The sequence below is a fragment of the Cimex lectularius genome, unplaced genomic scaffold (genome assembly GCF_000648675.2).
Source record: "Cimex lectularius strain Harlan isolate CLEC.00 unplaced genomic scaffold, Clec_2.1 scaffold32, whole genome shotgun sequence".
Classification (NCBI taxonomy): domain Eukaryota; kingdom Metazoa; phylum Arthropoda; class Insecta; order Hemiptera; family Cimicidae; genus Cimex; species Cimex lectularius.
This window is the reverse complement of record NW_019392689.1, coordinates 446836-463533: the sequence shown is the minus strand read 5'-3', so window position 1 is coordinate 463533 and position 16698 is coordinate 446836. Positions and strand designations below refer to the sequence as shown.

General features: G+C 31.1%; 1 protein-coding gene across 3 annotated transcripts in view; it reads right to left on the bottom strand.

Annotated features, from left to right (window-relative positions):
• Nucleotides 1-11996, bottom strand: part of LOC106665108 (follistatin-related protein 5-like) — a 243131-nt gene extending 231135 nt beyond the window's left edge. For all 3 annotated transcript variants that reach the window (XM_014391312.1, XM_014391313.1, XM_014391314.1), the window contains exon 1: nucleotides 11875-11996. The gene's annotated coding sequence lies outside the window, so the exon portion shown is untranslated. The remainder of the gene's footprint in view (nucleotides 1-11874) is intronic.
• Between the last annotated feature and the right edge of the window lie 4702 nt (nucleotides 11997-16698).

The following is a 16698-nucleotide window of genomic DNA, read 5'->3' as shown; positions in this document are numbered from 1 at the left end:
TGGTAGGCAATGGAATTCCATTTATACTCACCGCAGGACAGACATTTTTTCGCAGGACAGGTAAAATTGATCTGTGTGCTATTTGTTAGGTTTACCTTTATTCTCCACTTTGTGAACCATATAGCCTAAGCAGGAAAAAAATTATTTTTTTAAAGAAATTGAAAAAAATCTCTGTAATTATTGGAATGTTTGAAAGTAGTGTTTATGGAACAAAATACCTTTATACATTTTGTTTCTATGTTGAACCAAAAATCAAGGGTGACATCTGTAACTTGAAACCTTGAAATCATGTATTTATAATTGTGTAATTCATATTACATGTTAATGAAGACAAATGGACGTTGGATTATGGATTTTGTACGTTAAATATGTACAATATCGTGAATCGATTTCAATTATATGCAAAAAGTGATATATTATCTACAAACCAATTATGTTAATGTGTAAAGAAACAACGGTTTAAACTTTCTGGCGTGTGCTCGTAAAAATCACTCCTGCCAACAGGAAAGCTGAATAGCATGCAAAAGTATTTTAGGATAAAGATGATTATAATTATCTCTTTTATCGGTTTAGTTTAAGGATTATTGGTTATCCAATTTTATGCTTTCTTAATGCTTGTGAGATGCGGTCTGGTAATTTTATGTGTGCATAAAAAAAAACCATTAAAATCTTCTTAACAATTTCACACGACACCCAACAGTGAAACGACTACACAGAAAACAGTTTTAAAGCAGATAAAAATGAGAAGAAAATATATTTTAATTAGAGTAGATATAAATCGATTCACATCAATTCCTCGTTACGAAGCCATAAAACTATAAAAAATGGAACATATTAAAACGTTACACAATGTTACTAAATAATAACTTTTATGAAATTTTTAACCATTTTTAATTGGGTAATATATAAACAAAAAATCGGCATACTGATGGGAGGGTTTATCCCAGTTCTAGCAGGCAATCATTTTTTTTATTTATATATATTTTGATATTTATATATTATTGATAAAATGGTTAATAGGAAAAGCCTTAAAGACCACAAAATCGAGAAAAAAATTCGTTAATAAATATGTAGATAACACTAATAATTGATGCATACACGTGACACAGATGTCTTATCAAAAGATTTTAATCATTTACAAAAAATATAAAATTCACTTTAAAAAAATAAAACAATAAGAAGCTGCCATTTCTCAATTTCGAACTAATAAGAAATCCAAACTAAAAACTTACGATTAACTTATATAAAACATTAACATGTTCAGAACTAGCACTAAACTGTTATGTGTCCATTAGTAAAAAAATATAGTAATATAACAAATAATAACAAATATATATATACATATACACATAAAACGGTTTTTAACCCTAATGTCAATATTATTGGTCGAATGTCAGAAATAATGTCTACATATATACACCTTTTATATTATATATGCCTTAAGCATTTTTCATCTATAAAAATAAAAAGAAACTCAAAAATAACGAAGAAAACAGACTAATTATTTAAACAATACAGTTTGTATTAAAAATAGTATATATAAAACAACTTATTCATAATTAATCTTAATGTCTGGGAAGTTATTTTGGTACAATAAATATACAAAATAATGAAATTTCAGTTCTGTGTGTACGCACATGTATGACAATTTACAGAATATAAATGAAAAACGTAAATTGCCTGTATAAAATGCAAGAAACGCTTGCAAAACTTGTGGTTCGTTTTATTATCCTATTTTATAAATCTTTTACGAGCAATAATACAAAATTTCTGCGATCCTAAACGCAAATTTGAAACCACGCGTCTTAATTTTAAAAAAAATCGTGCAATGGGGTATTCTAGAATAGGTGTAAATAATCAACTGACGTGTTAGAAGCATGATTCCTGCTAATGTATCGTAGCTTAACGTAATGTAGACAGTGTAACATTTAACAATTGTTGTGTTTTGTTTGCAGGATGCGCATCTGGTTTGGTTGATTCGATTTTATTCCATGTTGTCTAACGGCGGAGGAACAGCTGGTGAATTTGTAATGAAATATTATGTAACCGTTCACATCGCGCATTGCCGTCGGCTGCGATGAATTTAAAAACCATGTCCCTGTTAAAATTATATTTGAAAATATGGTGTATCCGGCCGTATGCGCGATTAACAAAAATAAATATATATTAAACACTGTGTTGTATGAACAGTTTGAACATTTGGTGTTTTAAGAGTCCACCAATTGTTTTTCTTCCAGAAACATTTTCAAAAGATAAAGAGAAGGAAAGCATCTGGCCGTATACAAGATTGAATGCAACGTGTAATAATCAATTTTTTGAAAATACTTTCCCTTTTAAGAAAAAACAAAAAGCTTTATTTTTGTAAAACATTAAACTACCTTCAAATAGATAACATGTAACAATGAGAAAGGTAATATAAAAAAAGAATGAAGAAAATACCTATTGGGAATATTCCAATGATACTAAAATGTTGTCTGTTTAAATATTACTTGTATCATTAACACTTTCACTATAATCACCATCACCTCCTACAAGATTCGCGGTCATCGTCTCTTCTGTCAGTGTCGAGGGTTCGAAGGAATTCGAGGCTTCTGATGTGGACGGGTGTCATCTTGAACGAAAGATATATTTAAGGTGTGTGTAGTTGGGTTCGATCCATAAAATGTAGCATCTAGTATTTTTCGTAGAATTAAGGATGGTGCAGGTTGAATACGACGGATGTTGGAATGTTTAACTGAACCGCACACTTAGCGGGATGGTTCGTAGCAAATGAAATAATCAAAAACAGAAAATTTTCTTCAACCCATTTACTCGTGTTCCACGTAAAATATTATGTCAAAATCCCGGTCATTCATCTATCGATCCATCTACTTCGGCCAGAAAATTAATCGACTATCTGAATCGCCTCAACATAAACCCGGTACAAATCTTGATCTGAAATTTCGTAGTCTGTAAGTTTTAAAAACTAATCTTCTTGATTCTTTCCCTATACAGAACATTCTACTAATTTGCCCAAAATCGATCTAGGATTTTCCCGAACGAACATCATCATAACTTTCAACTCGTTGTGAAAAGCCTAGGTCTTCTTGTTTGTTTTCCATTGTTGTAACCTAATCTTAAGACGTAAACGCTGTTTATTAATATGTTCCTGAGCATATTTGTGTTCTGCTTTATGAGATCTTCTCCACACAATGAAAAACTTTATAAATCGAAATATAGTTCTAATAATTCAATAATTCCAATAAAAATTTATCTGTGCCTGAAATAGCATAAGCACCTAGGAGAAAAATAATATTTTTTTAATTCAACTCTAAATTTTCTGCAACTTATAACTTAAAATAAAATAGAGGTAAAATAATTAAATGTGGGTCTTTCGTTTTTCCAAATTTGGTAGTATTACAAAGAGGGAGAAAATTTGGTCACCCTGTATAGTAGTTTTGCCTTTTTTTAAATTTATTATTAAATTAAAGAACACCCACATTTTTCAATGTGTCTAGATCTCTCTACCTCGATGTCTGGGTAAATCATCCAATCTTTCAAATCCGTAAAAACGGAAACAAATAGGTATTATAAAGTTGACTCTCGGGGGCGTCGGTGGCCGCGACGGATTAGGCGTTAACACGGCGCTCATCACTCAAAGGTAAAGGTCCCGGGTTCGAATCCATCGGCCCTGCGTTCGAACCCGACATACTTACAAATGGGCTTTTTTTCAAAAACACCGGCACCCCGAGGGTTGATATAACCTCTGCTGTTGCGAACCCTCGTAAAAACATTTAGAAAAAAATTAAATCTCGCTGAGTACATACGGAGAATTGCTCAACTAATACTTTATAGTTAGATCAAACAATGCGGTTTCAGAGTGTATATAAGAGAAATTTAGAGAGGTACGGTTGATTTCTCATCAAAACACACATTATTAATGATCACCTAGATCGTAAGGTTCCGGTCACAATACAGTTTATCAAGAACAGAAAGATTTACTGGTTTCATCTGAAACATTTTCTTTTCAGTAGTAATTAACGTTCTGAAAGATTGAGATAAAGAGATATAATATTTAAAAAAAGTCATGATTTAGATTTAATAGTCTTTTTTTTCTTTTATTTGGTTTTCCAATTTGTAGAATGCAATATCAAATCTTTGAACAAAACCAACAACAAAAATGACTATTTCATTACATTCCTTATTCTCGGTTACTTCAAAAATGAATACAAACAATAGATATGTATACAGGAAAATATGTGAATAAAATGTGGTTAAATAAGCAATTTAATATAATTATCAATAACAGACAAAGGGGGCGTCGGTGGCCGCAACGGTTTAGGCGTTGACACGGCGCTCATCACTGTAAGGTAAAGGTCTTGGGTTCGAATCCAGCGGGAAAAAACAGAAACTGCGATGAAATCTTTGTAATTCATTAAATATTTTTTAAATGCTACCCGTATTTGAGAGAATTGATGTACCGAGGATGAAATATATGACGGACAAGCTTCTTTCCCAAACATCATAACTAAACAATCGTTTAACAAGGTTTAAAAGGACACGTAAAGTTTAAAATATGTACATCAATAAGAATTGAGGCAAATATTATTTTGGAAAAGCCGAACAGTACTATACAGACGAATTAGACATAGAGAACCCATAAAGATATGTGATTGGTATATCAAAGAAAAGTATTAATTATTAAATCCATTACGTTTAGTGGTCTGATTGACCAAATTACTTCTTTCAATTGATTATTCTTTTTATGTAAGGTCTTGGTTGAAATGAAAAAGTTAGTGTCACGAACGGGATTCGAAGCCCAGCCGAAGGTCTTGAGTTCGAATCTAGCTCGTGACACTAACTTTTTTCATTTCAACCAAAACCTTACATAAAAAGAATAATTAATTGAAAGAAGTATTAATTATTTCATTTTGTTAAGGGCTGAAAGTCTCAAGATTTTAAGAAGAGCATTGAACATAATCAAAATACACAACATTAAAAAGCTATTCGTATAGCCATTAAAACAGCTCTTAATCAAGCAATTTACAGAAAGAGTCAGGAAGCATTAACATCTATTCAGGTTTAATAGAATTAGCCCGGAAACAAAACCGAGAAAAGTCCTACAGCGAAGTTGAAAACTAAAGAAATTTGTTGAAATGCAGTCAACACAAGGCACTGAAGATGATCTCAATAAAGATCGAAACGTTGCCACGATAAAGAAAATGTTTTTCTAAAACCTACGTCACACCAGACCACATCTCATGATCTTCAAATAATCAAAACTAAAGAAGTTAAAAGCATTATAAAAATGTATCAACTATAACAACAGAATATATCAATTCAATAGTTTCCGTTTTCTTGTTTTTACTAAACAGTTTATCACATTTTTCAAATAATAGTGGAGCTTTTTAAATTGGTGAGTATCACATGTTGATTAATGTTTTCGTTCCTTCCAATTGTCAGTTAATAATAAAAATTTCATCTGCATTGTACATAATTAATTACATATGCTTCTTCACTATTAATTTCTAATTAGAATTATTATTGACAATAAAAAAAAAAGTATTTGTGTTGATGTTAGCTTCTAGTTGAAATAAATATTATTTGTTACATTTAGTTGTAGTTAGTTATCAAGAGGTGAAAAAGTGCAGGATTATTTAAATTAATTTACTAATAATTTTTTTCACTTTCTCTAATTATCTCCTAACAAGGAAACCGACTGCAAACCAATTTCACCAGACAACAATTTTAAAAGGGGAGACTTGATTAGGAATCTTGACGATCGGACCCCGCCCAATCGCCGGGGGGAGTTGAACGTAAATAACGTGGAAACCCGTGCTAAATACACGAATCGAATCGGATGTTCGTGTCACAACAGGCCGGGAATTAAACTTTTTCCATGGAGTAAGGGAAGAAAGAATAAGACCTGCATTTGACACCAAGGACTGACAGAACTCAACCAAAGGTTGCCACTGGTAAAAAAAGTTGAAGCCGCAGAATAGCTTACATTTAAATTAATTTATGTATAATCTTAAAAAATTCAAATAATGAACAATTTAATTAACAATTTTAAAATAAAAAATTAAATAAAAAAAATTATTCATATCTACGAATTTATTAGCCCAGTTAATTGTACTTGTACACTAGAGGTGAAATAAATCAATACACAATGACATAGAATAACAAGAAAAAAGTAGGTAATTTATTCGGGAAGGAAAACTAAGCTAGGTTGTCATAATAAAGGTGGAAGAGAAAAATTTCTAGCCAAAAAGTGATGTTTCTGTGGGATGGTGTTTTGGGGGAAACCCTGTGCGTAAATGTTGGTATAAATAAGGGATGCATCAGCCCTTTAGCAATGATCTTGATTTTCATCTTTAAAAATTCTCTCTCTTGGTTATTAAGTTATTTTCCGACGTTGCCAACTTAATTTTTTTATGATTTCATCCAATGATAAATTGAGGGAATGCTAAAGGCCGGAATCAAAAGGCCCGTAACAATGTACTGGATATTCAACCACAACTTAATGGGAACAATACGGCTTAAATGCGTTGGCTTTACGTCCGCTGGGAACCAGACGTTATATTAGTAATCATAAGGGACAGGTTCAATAATTTGACTCGCATCATATAATAAGGCGTACCTTTAAGCTTCCCGAGATTATTCCCCATAGGAGGGCCTGTCCTGAAGTCAGTCAATAATCCCCACAAAATAATTTCCTCTGTTTATGTGTGCCCGTGTGTTAATAATTGCGGCTTTGTGTACCTACTAGTCATTCAAGATGGTAATGCAATTAAAAAATTTACATTAATTTTATTTACATCCATACGCAATATTACAATAATTACAATTGAGTAAATGCAACCGTGAGTTATTGTTTCCGTCCACACCTTATGAGTTTTTTTGGGTTGAGATGGGGAGTTGATGTCCGAGTGGATCGAGGTCACGATAGCTCAGGTGGTAGAGCAGCGGCGTATCTAGCCGAAGGTCGTGGGTTCGAATCCCTCTCGTGCCATTAACTTTTTTTCATCTCAACTAAAAACCTTAATTAATTGTCATGTACTAATTGGTCAAGCGGACCACGAAAGTAGTGAATTAATTATTATTTACGTATAACCAACAACGTGATTATTTAGGCTTAAAGTATATGCTGCTATTTTCAATCGATTAACTAGACAAAATCTACTGCAAAGGCTAGCATAAACTACTGTCTTAGTCAATTAACTAAAAATTATATATTTTTTAGCGACAATAGGAATCTATTAATGCTGCACATATTTTTAAAACCTGGACAATAATAGTGGTTTAAGATGTTGGCTGAGCCGTGCACATTAAAGTTGATCGGATCGATGGATCGATTTTGTGCTTTCAAATGACACGCACTTGAGTCATCTGGGTTTCCAGTCTTTTGTTAGAAACGTATTATTAACTTCATTTTTCACTACCAAAATGTACGATTTCATTTTTCTTTCAAATTAGCTAAAAAGGTAACGATGAGCTGGGTTATCGACCTGCTGGAAACATGAAGTTTTTCGGATGATCTACGGAAGATGTCAACACAAAGAAAAAAAACTTCCTTTCAGTTTTCGCCGAGCTTTCGACAATTTTTATACTGTCATTTTCAGGGCCTGTTTTTTATGTTCCTTGTGTATTATGACACCATGTTCCTTTTTATTTCCCCATTAAGGTTAAAGTAAAATATACCAAATTTTCAATTTTTGTGCAATTGTTTTTTCATGTTTTTAATTGTTGTTTTTTATATGGTAATAAAACAGGCCCTGAAGATGACAGTATAAAAACTGTCGAAAGCTCGGCGAAAACTGAAAGGAATTTTTTTTCTCTGTGTTGACCTCTTCCGTAGATCCTCCGAAAAACTTCGTAGCTAAAAAGGATTAAAAATATAGATTTTTCCAAGTTGTTAACGCACAAACTTTATGATGTTAGCAATATGGTATCCCCCCCCATGTAATACTTTACATGAAAATTGTTTTACACTAAACTTTCTACAAGAAGTTTGGAAACCAAATTTACTGGAAACATAATTAAACTGTTTTGCCGTTGAGAATCAATTTTGATACGTTGCAAAGCCTGAATAGCCAAGTTTTGAGTTGATTTCCATTTTCACTTTTTATTGCACAATAATTTTTAGCCTCGCTGTTACACTTCCAATCCCGCTTACAACAATATATATTAACAACACATTATTAACGAATAATGTTTACATTTTGATTGTTGTAAAAGGTAAGGCCGGAATTAATTCGACCTGGATTAATCAACAAGGGAAACTCATCGAATTAAACACCAGATTTTTCACGGAAAATTTATGCGTCGGGTGCCGGATTTGGGAGAGAATATTTTCAGTGGAAAGCCCGCGACATTTTTTTTTTCAATGCCAAAACAGTCACCAAACTCCTATCCTTGATGAGAAAACAAGAAGAAGCCCGATCTATCTATTCACCCAAAAATGTCACTTAGAAAACCTAATAAGAATTCGATATTATGACCGGGAAACGATCCCCTAAAATATTGTTGGAGGATACGTGGTGTAAACATTTGAAGAAACAAATATAAAAAATATGAAGTACAGAATTGAACAAACAATTAAATAAATATTGCATCACTGATCCACGAATTGATCTTAAAAATTGGTAAAGATGATAAAACGATTTTATATGGTTTTTAAACAAACCCCATAAAATATGGTTGTTGTTATAAAATACTAAACCTAGTTGGGTTAATTCAACCAACTAACATCAACATAATCACGTATTAACAAATCAAATTTCGTAATAGCCAGTACTTAGTCAATTTAAACATAAATCTTAAGTTTTAAGAAATAACGGTAAAAGCCCTGAGTGATTTGTTTAATCTACAACGTAAACCGTGGCATGCATTTATCTCCCATGTGCAACAATAAAGAAAAGGAGAATCTATTTCATTATTATTATTACAAGGTGCACAATTTTGACTGAATTCAGACTAAAATGGTTAGGGTCAAAAGTTTAATAGATTCCAAAATGTAGACAGTTCTTACTGATGAAAGTTCAATAATGTAATTTTTCATAATTGAGTAAGAAATTTAATTAACATTTCTAAGCAATACTTTTTTTTATTGTGAACTTTGTTTGATAATTTGTAATAGACCAATTTTAATAACATCCTGGATTAATAAATATTGAATTTTTCCTCAATAACAGATATGTTTAACAAACAGGGTTCTCACCAGACAAACTAAAGTTGACGGCGAGATTAATTAATTTTATAATAATTTTGTAATTGTATTAAAATTCTGTTATAAAAGTATAATTAATTGGAGCATAGCATTAATAACTAATAGTTCATTTCATACAATTTTTCAAGATTAGATAAAACTTTAGTATCGCATTGGGCCACTTAATTTCAATGAAAACTACTAGATTTCTAATTTAATAATGTATGGCACTCTTTTGATTGTTGCCTTAAGACAGCTGAATCGGGCCAAAGTGATGAAATTGATTGTTTCTACCTCGGGAAGCAGTTGACAAAGAAAGGATTCTCCAGCAATACTCCAATCCCACCAAATGGCCCATCTTTAGGTGTCCTCCCAAAGGAGTGGTTAATGGAAGTTCATTCCAGTCTTCTCCATGATTGCAGTGGGACCTACTCGTTCTATCCACTTTTCTAACCGGTATCTATTGCTTTACAAAAATGAGACATTTTTGCGCTATCTTAGACTAGCCATTCAGACGGCTGTAAGATTTTTATAAGATATTTAAGCATTTAGACACGTACAAGGTTTGACGTTATCCTGTTTACTTTGCAGTTACAAAAATAAATAAACTTTTATAAATAATTATGATAGTAATACTTACGATATTATGTAAAAACAGTAAGAAGAGTAATCTAAAAATTAATCATCAAAAATAATACAACGTAATATTTTTTTTACCTGCCATTGGTCAGAATTGCATTATATTTATAAGAAGCCACGGACCGCCCTATTGTCGTAAATTAATACTATCACTCCTTTGAGTCTGGCCCTTAATTTAAATATATGGAATTAAAAAATTATGTTTCTCTTGACCAGTGATCCACGTTGCCGCCGTTATGTTCTACTAATATGTAATTACTAATAATGGTGTTATATTGTAATATGCAACCATCAATTAATTTAAATTTCAACAGCTTAAAAAGTAGTTATCACTATTATGGTAGTGCAGCTTGTTCATCGTTGTGTATGTAAACATCTAATTTAACTTTTCCTTTATATTTAAAGTTTGTATATGCAACTAGAATGTTTTTTTTTTAAACAAAAGTTCGTATTAAACAACAATTAATTTAAATTTAACAACTTTGTAATTTCTTACATATTATCGAAGCTGCATAATCAAAATCAAAACTGTCAGAATTTATTAATTAAAACGAACACCATTTGGTCGAAATTATAACACGATTTCTTTAAAGGTAACGGAGCAAGTGTATCAGTTTTTTTTTTTTTTTTTTGTAATAAAGCGCAAATAAATATTTTTTTGTTATTCATTAAAGTTATATATAATAATATTAATATTAAAGTTTATTTTAAATATATTAACATTAAAGTTGAATATAATAATTCTATAATGATATAAATTTATATTAACCTATACGTTTAGTTGGTTCTAGTTAACCATATTAATTATTTAAATTGATTTATAATTTACACTTTATACTTTACATGATTTTAATTTTAATATGAAACCGTCGTAGTAAATAAAAGTACAAAATACACTTCGCTTGCTGCAATTTTTTTAAAAATGTTAATATGTTATTTTTTTATGTTTAATATTTTATTTGTGCATTAATCGATGAGTAGAATTGTTAAATTAATAAATTGTTAATGATATTAATATTAAATTCGTTTTAAATTTATTAATATTAAAGTTAAATATAATAATTCAATAAATTTATAAATAATTTGTACGTTTTAGTTGGTTCTAGTTAACCATATTAATTAAATTGATTTATAATTTACACATTATACTTTACATAAAATTTTTAATTTTAATTTGAAACCTTCGTAGTAAATAAAATTACTACTAATAGTACTCTACGCTTGCAGCAAATGTTTTTTATGTTAATATGTTATTTTTTTGTTTTAATATTTTATTTGTGCATTAATCAATGAGTAGAAATGTTAAATTAATAAATTATTAAATTGTTAATAACATTAATATTAAAGTTCATTTTAAATTTATTAATATTTAAGTAAAATATAATAATTCAATAAATTTATAATTAATTTGTACGTTTTAGTTGGTTCTAGTTAACCATATTATTTAAATTGATTTATAATTTACACTTTATACTTTACATGAAAATTTTAATTTTAATTTGAAACCTTCGTAGTAAATAAAAGTACAAAATACTCTTTGCTTGCTACAATTTTTTTTTAATGTTAATATGTTATTTTTTATGTTTTAATATTTTATTTGTGCATTAATCAATGAGTAGAATTGTACAAATAGTAGAATTAAAAACTAATATTCCAGGAACCAATTATTGTAGCATTTCAATAATTGATAATGAGATTTTTTACTCTTAGTTGTAATTGTAAATGAGCAATTGCTTGATCATAAATGTATATAGCACACAATTAATCAATATTTAAAAAAAGCTCAATTGGAAGTAAATAAAATCAGTAAGTTTTACGAAATTTTGGAAAAGGTTTAGACTTTCGGTTTTTACTGAATAATTCAATTTATTAAAAAATATCAAATTAAAATTGATTAGGACACGTGATCCGTTCCTAGTAACTTGATATCTAACTACCAACAACAAACGCCATGACTCATGGGTAACGAGTACGATTCAAAAAGGAAGTAGAGGTGAAATAAAGACAATGACAAATAGAGACAATTTACAAGTAAAACGTTAACTCACCTGGGTTTTGTAAGGAGATTACAAGTCGTGAGAACCCGTTGTTGAGAAGTAGAAGACCGCGATGAATTTACAGCAGTAGGTTCAACCCTCACTTGCACTCCCCAATCACAACTGATATTGAAGGGTTGCTAGATGTGGAGGGGAGTTAACTCTGGGCCTCTGCGCCAGGCTTCACCACCCGACCAAACCCCATTTCCACCCCCTCTTATGCCACCTCAAAGAAACTTATCAACAAAAACTAATTTACTACCTCAGGTTTCGTAAGGTCTATTGTCATGCGGTCCTGTGCGTACCTCAAAAAGAAACCCCTTCGCATATGCCTTTACCTAGGAACTAGACTATTAAAATCTGTAAACTACTTTAAGATATTAATATATTATATAACAAACGATCAGGGATGAGTATAATACGAAAGAAATCACTCGGTTACTTCTTGGAAAATCGATTAATATATCCCCTTCATCAGAACTCTGAAACTTTAATTACTAATTTAAAAAGTTAACAGATCAGAACTCTATGCACAATTTTGAAAGATATTGAAATGAAACCTATGAAATTAAATTAATAATGAAGAATATAGTTGAAAAACCAAATTGAACAAGAGCAGGGACTGATCGATATATATTTGAAAGATGGACGCAGCAAGTTTGATAATTATATTTTGAACGCTAATCACAGATTGCGCCGGAGATAAAACTAAAATAAATTAATTAAAATAAATATTTTTTAAACCTAAAAAACAAAGAGTGTAGTCGCATACTTTAATTTGTAACAGATGTTTGTAGTTCCCATTGTAAATATAGTGTTTTGTGATTGATTCGGAGAACTGTGCAAGCGTGAATTTTGAATTAAAAATTTTCGTAAATTCGATGATGAAAAGAAAATGATTAAGTGATAATCTATAATATATAAAGATTGCTTGGAAGCAAAAAGAAAAAGTATGAAAACGTGTGTCAGAGGATAAGTGTACAAGGAAAAGTTGCGAGTGGGAGAATAAGTTTCTATATAGGTGAATGAATGATTGAGTAAACAAATGAGTGATTGATTCATATAATAAATAAATAATAAAATTAAACCATTCGTAATCTATCAACTAAAAGAGAGGGAAAGCGAAACTGAGTATGCGCTGTCTACTTACTACCGAATTTCCTGTTCTTTATTTTAAAAAGCCAACACAACTTATAACAGACATCTCCTTGAAAGCTTATCATGATCAACTAACCCTATTACTTAGTGTCAATAATCTGCCTAATACGGGTTGGTCTGCCTCTCCTGTTAATGCTCCTAAGCCACTTTCAACTACTAACAAATTCTTACATTCATTTTCTAAACCTCAGGCAATGCAACTCAGTTTCAAAGTCTCAGAATTAGGCTTCAAATAAACAAAAATAACTCCAAAACTAAACAACTGGACAAGTATAATATTGATCACATCTGATAGGAAATTTCACGTAGTTTTCAATGGGATCAACGGATTTGTCCAAAACATTTTAGTTTTTAAGATCATTGTTTATATGAAGCAAGAACGTGAAATCTTAAAAAATAAGAAAATGGGAAATAACTCCGAAACTGTTGAGATTCAGATCATAGTTACTTAGGACTTTTTGGTTCCATTTTGAATACACAATCTACTGGCAAAGTTGGTAACACTAATAGCCGAACACCCTGTACATACAAAGTTATATAATTTGAAACAGGGGTTGTGACAAATCACCCCAAAAATTCTTTAAAAATATTAATATATTGATGATGGTAATAATAATAATTCGCTAGTTTAGTGGTCCGCTTGACCAAGTAATATATTACAATTAATTAAGATTTTTAGTTAAGATAAAAAAGTCAATGGCACGAGCGGGATTCGAACCCACGATCTTCGGCTAGATATGCCGCTGCTCTACCACTCGAGCTATCGTGACCTCGGTGCACTCGGACACTCCTTTTTGCCATTTTTCAAATGTCGTATAATCTATTTGATTCTCGGCGACAAATGGAATGGAAAATTCAAAAGGTGGGGTTGAGATAGGAAGTTAGTGACCGAGTAGATCGAGGTCACAGTAGCACAAGTGGTAGAGCAGCGGCGTATCTAGCCGAAGATCGTGGGTTCGAATCCCGCTCGTGCCATTGACTTTTTATCTCAACTAAAAACCTTAATTAATTGTAAAATGATAATAATAATAATAATCCGCACCTCTTGCTGCTGGGGGGTCCTCCGCGTATACCGGATATCTCTCAGTGTAGCGAAATCTCTCGTTTGGTCTTTACTTTATAACCCTTCCGTAAAATTTAATTGAAGTTGTTCCGTCTTTATAAGTATGTTTAAGTACTTCATGTTTTTAATTTTTTATCCATGGTATTTTGGTTTATATTAATAATAAATTCAACTTTTCACCGCGAATCATAATCGAATTTATCCCAATCTGATATAGACAATAATGAAGCAAGCCCAATGTGAACAAGATACTGGTAAAAACGATTTATTACTCCCACATAGACGTACTTATTTAGCGAATGTTAAGCCCAGCAGAACTTTCCTTTTAAACACCTCGTCTGAATTATGAGCAGCTGATAGTATGGTTTAATGGACGGAAAGCATTTAGAACCAAATACGTAAAGATCAGAACTTCACTTCATTTTTCTCCTCGGAACATTCAAAGCATCATATTTAGTTAGAAACATTTAAATGTTCATTAGCACCAAATTTTATTCTTTCTTGTGATCGGAAAAATCAGCATAGTAGTTAATCAGCACCGTGCAATGATCTGTTCTCATTTCTTGATATTTCTGGAAATATTTTTCTTTTATACAATGCCCTCCTACTTGTCATGTGACCGCAGTGCGCAACCATGTAGTAAGCAGGGCTTTTGGCACCTCTAAGAAATTATATTAATTTAAATATACTTACCAAGCTTGAAATAAATTTGTTAAATTCTAAATTGAAACGTACTGTTAAAATATAAAATTGCAAATACTTAATGGCTTCAAAACAAAATTACTTAAAATTAATCGACTTCATGCTGTAAAAAAAAAGGAGTAATAAAACCAATTATTTATATATATAAAAATTCCCGTATTTTTGTTTTTCATGAATTTTATTATAATATTTTTAATTAATTATTTTCTTAGCAATACGTTAATTTTGTAAATATGGATAAAGATAGGTGGAAACGTGGATATTTCTAATGATTCAAATTTATGATAATACAAGTTACGCCTGCACAAAACCCTTAGTTCAGCGACATATGATGTTGCGTCTGTACAGATTCGGAGAATGTTTGTAAGCAATAAACCCTTCCCTGTTCACTATTCCTTTTACACTTGTAAAGATAGATTCAGATTAATCATATCCGTGAACAGGAAAGGTTCTTCTCAAATTATAACTTGTGTTTAACTAATAAAGTTCTTTTTAAAAAGACTCTCGTTTAGTCAACACACGTAACTTACATATGTACCTTTCCAGATGGAAATCTCATGTACACTTATCGATTGTATTAACTTAAGTAGTTGTAAACTTTATTAATGTTCTGGGTCTGGTGGTTAGACCATCGGGGTACAGTTCCCAAGACAGGGAGTTTCAAACCCATCCGTGACATTGGCCTTTTTATCTTAATTGTAAACTCCTCTAAACTCCAACTTGCTCAAATTGAAATTGATTTTTTGGCCCATTCTATTTCTAAGTACAAAACTTTTCACTTAATCATATATCGGCTTATAGGATATTGCAAACCCTCTAACGACCCTATCCAATCATCATAATTAAATATTTTTTTATTAAAACTCATGAATTTCTGATCGGTTTTATTTTGTTGACATTAAAATAAGTATGTTGTAAGTTCAATTGTCGTAATTGACAAAATACGAATGTCAGTGTTTTTTGTCTTTGAGTATATTAAGCTTATATTCTTATAAATATAGTGTAATATAAATCTTGTCCGTTATAAGAAACATCTGTGATTATGTAGGGGGCAGATAGGAAATTAACGCCTTCAGTGAAGGGAAAAATCTCCGTGAAAAGTTGTCATAATTAAATTCACTTTTTTAAAGTTCGATCCTGTTGAGAGAGATTATAACCGTTCTAAATTCAGTAGCAACGAATTTTGGAACTGAATAAGACTATTTTACCTCTCCGAGACTGAAAAAATGCTATAATTTATTGTATACGTTAAAGATTTTTGTAATGATTTTGTTGTTTTAATAGCCAGTAATTGAATTACCGTGATCCTTAAATGATATAAGCAAAATATATTACATGCTGGGGAGGTATGTACGTAAAATGCCTTATATACTCACAATAAAATTATTTATCTTGAAACCTTTTTTTTATTATTATTGAGAGACATTGTTGCTCGCAAAATATTTGTAATGCGTTTATTACGACAATTTGTCATTTTCCATTTGAAAGCTCATACGACACACGAGGTTTTTCACATCCAGGATAAGGTGGTTATCGTGGCAAACAGGAAATAAAGGATTCAACAGTAGCAGATCGGAGGTGTTTTTTCCGTGCACAACGACCACGGTAGGGCCAAAAGAGAGCTTTTGTTTTGCATGGCCAATGCAACCATTTGAATTTCTATTGAGTTAACCATTGCTGATTGGGTCACTGAAGCGATGGGGTTTCAGGCCCGTGGAAATTAACTAACTGTACGTGGAGTTTATTTTGCCAATTTGTATTTATATCGTTTGCGATGAAAATAACTTATGTAACTATTATATGTTAGTTAAATAACGTACTATTTACGCTTTTACGTATTTTTCACTTGACTTTTATGTTTACTCGAATCGTATTCATGCACAACTCCCTAACCATCCCCAAAGGAATCAATC